Raw genomic sequence first — 7,841 nt, 5'->3', positions numbered from 1 at the left:
CTCCTGAACATCGTAGTGAGAGCCTGCTGCAGTAATTGAAACATGCATTTTGGTGTGCAGTAAATCAGAGCTTATCTGAAGTATTCAACTCGTTTATATTCTGCTTCCTGAATATCGTAGTGCGATGCATTTTAGTATACAGTTAATCAAAACTTATATCTGTCAATGAATTCTTTGCTTATATATATATATATATATATATATATATATATATATAAATAGATGCTTTTCATTGCTATTCTTATTCTACTATTGTTAATGTGCTAAATGCCTACATTTTACCTGCAATTCTAGTAAAGCTAAATTTTATTTATAATTGGCGTGTGGTCCTTCATTGAGCGTCCTTATTGACTTATACCGAACAGGTGTCAACCAGACACCTGGATAAGACATTTGGTACCAGAAGTGGGGTATAAGTCAATAATGCATCTTTGGGGACGTAAGAAAAGTGAGGCAGAGAGCGGAAGGCAGCATGGGGCAGAAGCCAGATCAATTCCCGGATGGTTAGCAACTGACCCGTTCTCTGGTGTGGCAGGACTCCTGAACCGGTGGGCAGCGCCAGTGATATGGGAGGCATTAGATGAGAAAGTGACTCCTCTCTTAGTGGAAGATGCGGTTGAGAGTGTGATGCTAAGAGGGGCAAAGCTGGAGCTGAAAGCAGCAGGGCAAGTGGGATGGCTTTTCCTGTCTGCGCTCCGTACGGTATACAGAAAAACATTAACACAAGATGCAGCAATAATAAAACTGCGTGATGAGGTTGCAGCCTTGCAGGAAAGGCAGATACTTATGAAAGAGACCATAGAAAGTGCAGTGACTCGGGGTGATCAAATGGAGGCAAGGTGCACCGCATTAGCAGTACGAGTAGCAAAACAGAAGAGTAGGCAGAAGCATAAAATGCCCTCAACTGTGCAAGTGAGGGCACTGATACGCAAACAGAAGAGTAGGCAGAAGACTAAAATGCCCTCAACTGTGCAAGTGAGGGCATTGATGCGCAAACAGAAGAGTAGGCAGAAGCCTAAAATACCCTTAACTGTGCAAGTGAGGGCATTGGTACGCAAAGAAAATTGGGATCCACATACTTGGGAGGATGAGGTGGAAGTACGTGTAACAGAACTAGGTGGAGTTGAAAGTGGAGAAGGACGTGTAGGTGAAATTGAAGGTGAAAAGGGAGTGAATGACGGGCAAATACAGAATTCTTGTTTGGTAAGAGATTATACGCAGAGTGAGTTGTTGCAGAGAACCCGTATGTTTAGGCAGATGCCTGCAGAGCCTTTGTTTAAATGGTTGGTGAGGTTGTTGGACACTGGAGCAAAAGATGCATTACAGAATCCTTTTACGTTAGGTCCCATCACAGAAGGAGACCCGTTTGAGCTGGAAATTATAGTACAGGATGATGTAGATGATGTAGTGATGTGGAGCCTATGGCAGAGGCAGGAAAAAAAGAGGGTGCCACAAGATTGGGCCTTAGTGGAAATAGAACGCATAACTGATGATCGGCTGGTCACTTTAAAACCATGGGTCCCCTTACTAGGTTGGACAAGAGACGGAGGGGTTTGCAATAAAGTAGGCAGAGCGCAGGAGTTTGCCATCGTGAAGTGGAAATGGTATCTGCAGCAGAGGGCAAAACCAGGACCAGCAGGAGTGTCGAAGTTACAAGCAGATAAACTAGGGGCAGTGGACTTGCAGGCAATGGCCCCTGCACTAGAGCCCTCTGAAATGGAATCCTCACCATTTAGGACAGCCCCGCATTTTGAACAACTCACCGAAGAAGAACGACAAAATGCATGGTTCACAGATGGTACCGGCCGGTACTATCAAGGAAAAAGACAAAGGCAAAAACAGTTGCATTCCAGCCTGCTACGGAAACGATGTTGCTGCGAGAAGGGGATAATGAATCAAGCCAGCTTGCAGAACGGCAGGGGGGAGCAGCAGTGATCGAACAAGCCCCCATCAAAGAGAAAACATTTGTGTACACTGACAGTCAGGCCACTTACCAAGTACTTGCAAGCTGGGCCCCGACTTGGCGCAAGGATGGATGGAAAATTAAAGGCACCCCCATTTCGGGAGGCGAACAGCTATGGGAAGAGATGTGGGAGAAAGGGCACAAATGTCAAATCTATGTGGGACATGTGGATGCCCATTTCCCATTGGACACTTCACTTGCATCTCTATTCGACAACACCGTAGATCAGATGGCCAAAACACGAACGGTGGTCATCAAGGAGGAAGCTGAAGCCGCTTTAGCAAACAGGGCCCATGCAACATCCGGACATCCAGGAGAGAATGGCACTTATGCATGGGCACAGCTACGACTAATTCCAGCCACTAAAGAACAAGTGCAAAAAGCAGTAAAGGAGTACCCCACATGCAACCGGATTAGACAAATGCCCTTGCAAAAGAAGCCTAGCGGCCATATCAGAAGAGGAACTGCAGCTACTACAGTGTGGCAATTGGACTATATCGGGCCGCTACCAAAGGAAGGAGGAAAAAGCTACGTATTGACCATGGTGGGCACCTACTGTGGCCTTATGTTGGGTATGCCCTGTAAGTCTGCAGACCAAAAGTCCACTTTGCGAGGGCTAAACTACCTGATAAAACATTATGGGGCACATGATGAGATAAAACAGATTAGGGCACACACTTTTCAGGGAAAACAGTGCAGGGCTGGGCGCATGAACAGGGAATTCGGTGGATTATGCACCTTAGTTATTATCCACAAGCTGTAGGCATGATTCAGAGATATAACGGATTGTTGAAAGAACAGCTAAAAACGTTATCAGCACATGATAGACTTGCACAAGTGATTTGTGAACAAGCGTACACCCCTCACATTGAAGAAAGATCTCTCCCCCCGATAACACTCAGAGAGGTGAGGGAGGATTTGGAAGCACAGGAAGAAAAGTATGGGTGAACCATCCAGGGAAAAAGCCAGAGGCAGGAGAGCTATTGAGTCAAGGGGTGGGGAGTACGTATATTATACTTTTAAAGAACTCAAATGTACCTGTATTTGTACTTGCAGTGAGACTTACCCCACAGTCGTAAATGATGACATCTGCATCGATGACGTGGTTCATGATTATAACCGGAAAAAGTGTATGAGTCCGACCGAATATAGTCCGTCATGTCACTTGTGCACCTCAAGCAGCTAACATAACTGATGACCAGGGAAATATTTCACTTTGCAACGTGGAGGTACCTGGAGGCAAGTGGATGGCGGCCAAAGCTGTGACCTGGAAGGTAACTGGACAGCAAATCTGACATGCCAATGGACTGAACAAGGTGGAGGGGACGCCAGCAACAGGACAGGCTTTGAGTAACATGCTAAACATGATATGTAAATATTGTGATACCAGGACACATGGTGGTTGTTACAATGAACAATAGAATACCAGCCTTCATGTTTTATATAACCGAAAGACGCATGGTTAACAACGTAAGCAACGTTTCTATAAAGCGATATAGAATAGGATGTAAGCAAGTTCTGCATGCAAGCATAATTAATCGTATTGTGTTACAGATAAATTTTGTCAAGGGGAATGTCTCAAAGTATGATCCATTATGTGCACCATGGACACCACAGTTATGGCCCTTGCCAAAGTTACACAATAGAAGAGATCTAGGGTCCTTGATAGCTGGGGCCACCGGAATCGGGGTAGGGTCCCTGAATTCTTTTGATGTTTAAGCCATTAGGAATAAGCTATCTTCTACAGGATATAGTACAAGAGAGGCCATAAAAGTAATTTCTCAATGGGGGCCTACACACTCACAAGAAGTATGGAAAGTCCTGCGTGGGTTGTATCCCGATTGGCAATGGCATAATTTCACTTATGAACAATTTGGAAAAAAAAGCACTTTTAAAACACACGAGCAGTGTCCAAGGGCATCTAGTGCATACTATGGTAAAGCATTGTTAATCTACAGTATGCAGACTTTAACGCAGAATGGGGACAGCTTCAAGGTGAATATTGGAGACAACAATTGCATTTGACTGAGGAAATATGGGTAAAGCCTATACAATTCCATTGTGAGGGAGAGATGTGTTATGATCATTTTGATATAGCTAGAAGTAATCTTCCTCCTGAAATATGGTGCCCCTTTATATTGCTCCCTGTACTAATAGGTGAAGAATGGTGGATACCTCACACTGACAAAAAATGGATTGATCAAACAAAGCACACCGTAGATCCCACTAGATGTGCAGATTGGTCTAAGGGGTGGGTATGTACCCACACTGGACGGGTGCTAGACCCATGCCTTCACCCAGTACCAGGAGAATGTGAATGGTTACCTTATACTATTAATGGCACAGACTTAGATAGGAACAGAGAGTATATGTTACGTTACTAATCATCCCTTACTTATTAACGGATTTATACAAACCACCGGAGAACAAGTAATGTGTACGCGCAATATTACCAGCATTACTGACATAAGCACTCACATCTTGTACCGACCAAGTTCACCATAACTACATTACAGACGCAAATGCATGCGTAGTTAGAGTGAAACATCTCGCTTGTTGTTAAGCTACCCAGATAAGAAGCAATCAAATACTACGCACAAGTTACCTTTGATAAATTTGATATGGCAGCTAAATACACCAAGAATACAGCCATACTGATGACCATAAACACTAAACAGCTTATGCACACTGCTTCATGCATCCAGCAAATAACTGAGCATCATTGGTATGACATCTTCTTAGGCTGGGCACTAGGAGCTATAAAGACGCTAACTATAGTGTTACAACAGCTAATTTGGTTATTGTTTGTGTTACGCTAATGACTATACTATGTAGACTATATGTATACTACATGTATGCACAAAGCAGCTTCATACTAAAGATGCAAGCGCTTAGAATAACGTTGACCAGTATTAGTAGCAACCTAGCTAGCGCAATGTCAAAGTAAATGATATCCGTTTCAACATGCATCACGCTCATCTAAGGGGTGGAGTGTGCAGTATAGGGAAAGATGCGGAAGACATTGTAACGCAAAGGGTTAATTAGCTTGAGCAGTGTAGGTGAGCGTAATGCCTGTTGAAACCCCCTCCCAAACATCGTGGAAAAGTTCATGATATTATTTTCAAGCTTGTTTGTGTAAAAGACTCCGTCTCAACCTTGAGAACGAGAGTACAGGGAGAAGATGGAATGAAAACAAAGGCTGGAGAAGGGCAGAGCAGCCAAGTACTGATAACATAGCTAGAAAATGCCAGAATGAGATAGAATCCAAGCTTCGAGTTATTTAAGCACTGAAGTGTGGGTGAGGGATTTGGAAGCTCGCAGATGGAATTGTGGAAGCTGCCATGGCCCAGCACTGCCTCCCTGTTTGCTCGTGGTGCTTGAGGGGGAGAGAGGGCTCCCCAGCATGTCGTGGATTAAGTTAAGTTTTCACACAGGGATAAAATACCTTTGTTTCTCTGCTCTATTATTATGACTGATTATTTATGCCTGCACTGTGTTTATAACCTGAAGTATTCATCTCGTTTATATTTTGCTTTCTAAACCTATTAGTGTGAACTGCTACAATAACTGAAACATGCATTTTGGTGTGCAGTAAATCAAAGCTTATCTGAAGTATTCAGTTTGTTTATATTTTACCTCCTGAACATCGTAGTGAGAGCCTGCTGCAGTAATTGAAACATGCATTTTGGTGTGCAGTAAATCAGAGCTTATCTGAAGTATTCAACTCATTTATATTCTGCTTCCTGAATATCATAGTGCGATGCATTTTAGTATACAGTTAATCAAAACTTATATCTGTCAATTAATTATTTGCTTATATATATAAATTGATGCTTTTCATTGCTATTCTTATTCTACTATTGTTAATGTGCTAAATGCCTACATTTTACCTGCAATTCTAGTAAAGCTAAATTTTATTTATAATTGGCGTGTGATCCTTCATTGAGCGTCCTTATTGACTTATACCGAACAGGTGTCAACTAGACACCTGGATAAGACACAAAGACAGCGAGCTTGAATTATACGAGGTTGGTCCGTGAAGTGCAACAGGACCTGGAGTCACGGGGGAGACACAAGCTGTCTTGGTTGGGCAGGGTGGCGGCGGTGAAGATGACCATCCTGCCGCGTAGACTGTATGTGTTTCAGGCGCTTCCATTGACTCCACCTCCTCGGACGATAGCCACTCTTCAATTGGCGGTTCTGAGATTTGTTTGAGAGGGTAGGCTGGCGCGTCTCCCGCAGGCGGGGGGTTTGGGGGGGCTGGCAATTCCGTCTCTTGCGATATTTTCAGGCGACGCAGCTGCGCTTTCTTTTAGAGTGGAGTCGCCCACTCACTGAGAAACATTGGTGCTTTATGGACCAGGCGGTGGCAGGCTCCCATATATGGAAGGAGCCTTGGCTCCGACGTTGGCACAGGGCCGGAGGACTTTATTCTTTCCCGATTATGGGAGCAACATTCCGCATATGGGACGCGGTGGCCTGTCGATCGGGGCTGACGTCTTTTCCGTCCCGATGACCCCCATAGGCACGAATCCTGACTTTGAGTCCAGACTTTGTCTGGAATGCCGGAGGCGCTGGTATAGGGGGGGGGGGGGGGGGGGTTTGCACGAGGGTGGGAAGCCTTTTTGACGAACAAGGGGTGTTGTCCTTCGATCAGATACGGGATACGTATGGCTTGGTGGAGGCAGATAGGCTGATGTATTATCAGATACGGCACTGGGCTTTCCTGCCGGCGAACAGAGCATTAATAGATAGGCCACTTACGCCGTTTGAGAAATGGCTGTTGCTAAAGAAGGATGATAAAAGAGTTATCTCAGAACTTTATAGGCTCCTGCAGGGGGAGAAGCACCCGCCTAAGTCGCGGGGACAGTTGAGATGGGAGAGGAAATTTTCAGATGAGGAGTGGGATAGCATATTCTATAGAATACACCACACAGCCTATAACGCAGCAGGGACCGAGACATCATATAAAGTAGCTTCCTACTGGTATTACACTCCAGCGCGGATACACACATGGGACAATGGTAAGTCTGACCTCTGCTGGAGGTCACACTAGTGCATTTACTTTGGCATTGTCCCAAGCTTCATCGGTGTTGGGAAAACATTATAGATGACATTGATAAAGCGTTCCATACTAAGATTCCTAGATTCCCATCGTACATCTTGTTGGGGTTGCCCAATTCCCTTGCTTTTCCCTTGAGATCGCTAAAAGGGAGGCAGATGGCCTTGGCACTTAGCGCAGCCTTACAGCTGATTTTAGCTTTGTGGGGTACAGACAGGATCCCAACGCGTCTCTCATGGCTCCAGAAGCTGTGGTTTATCCTCGACATGGAGAAACTCACCCTAGCCTCCGAGCAGCGGATGGGAGAAGTGAGTGTATTATGGAAGCCATTCCTTCAGATCTTATCTGCGGAATTCACTGAGTTGACATGCCCGGCTTATTTGAGAGTTTTGAGGCTGATTTGAATTTTGCTCAGTGTGCGGTGTGGAGAGATACTTTGAAGGGCTGGGACTGGGCGGGGGGGTGGGGTAGAGGAGTGGTGAGACAGGAGAACGACATGGGCGCTTGAGGGGAAGCATTGTTGCTTTGTTCTGATTTCTGTGTTTGTATGGTTCTCTCTGCAGGACTTGCAGTTTGAAAGACTATTGGGCGTTGTCAGCCTGACCACTGGACCGCAAAGAGGGGGCTGGTGCTGAGGTCCCTTTGGGCAAGGTTTTGGGATTTATTGATGGGACTTCTGTCGGTGGACTTTGAGTTTTCACTGTGGTGATACATTGCATCTACTGTACTACGATGTGCTGTTTTTGTATGTTTCAACGTTCAAAATAATAATAAACAGATTTGATCCATTAAAAAGGCTAGAGTGCCAGCATTTAT

Source organism: Pleurodeles waltl, chromosome 8 (genome assembly GCF_031143425.1).
Source record: "Pleurodeles waltl isolate 20211129_DDA chromosome 8, aPleWal1.hap1.20221129, whole genome shotgun sequence".
In the NCBI taxonomy this organism is placed as follows: domain Eukaryota; kingdom Metazoa; phylum Chordata; class Amphibia; order Caudata; family Salamandridae; genus Pleurodeles; species Pleurodeles waltl.
This window is presented reverse-complemented; position numbering follows the sequence as displayed.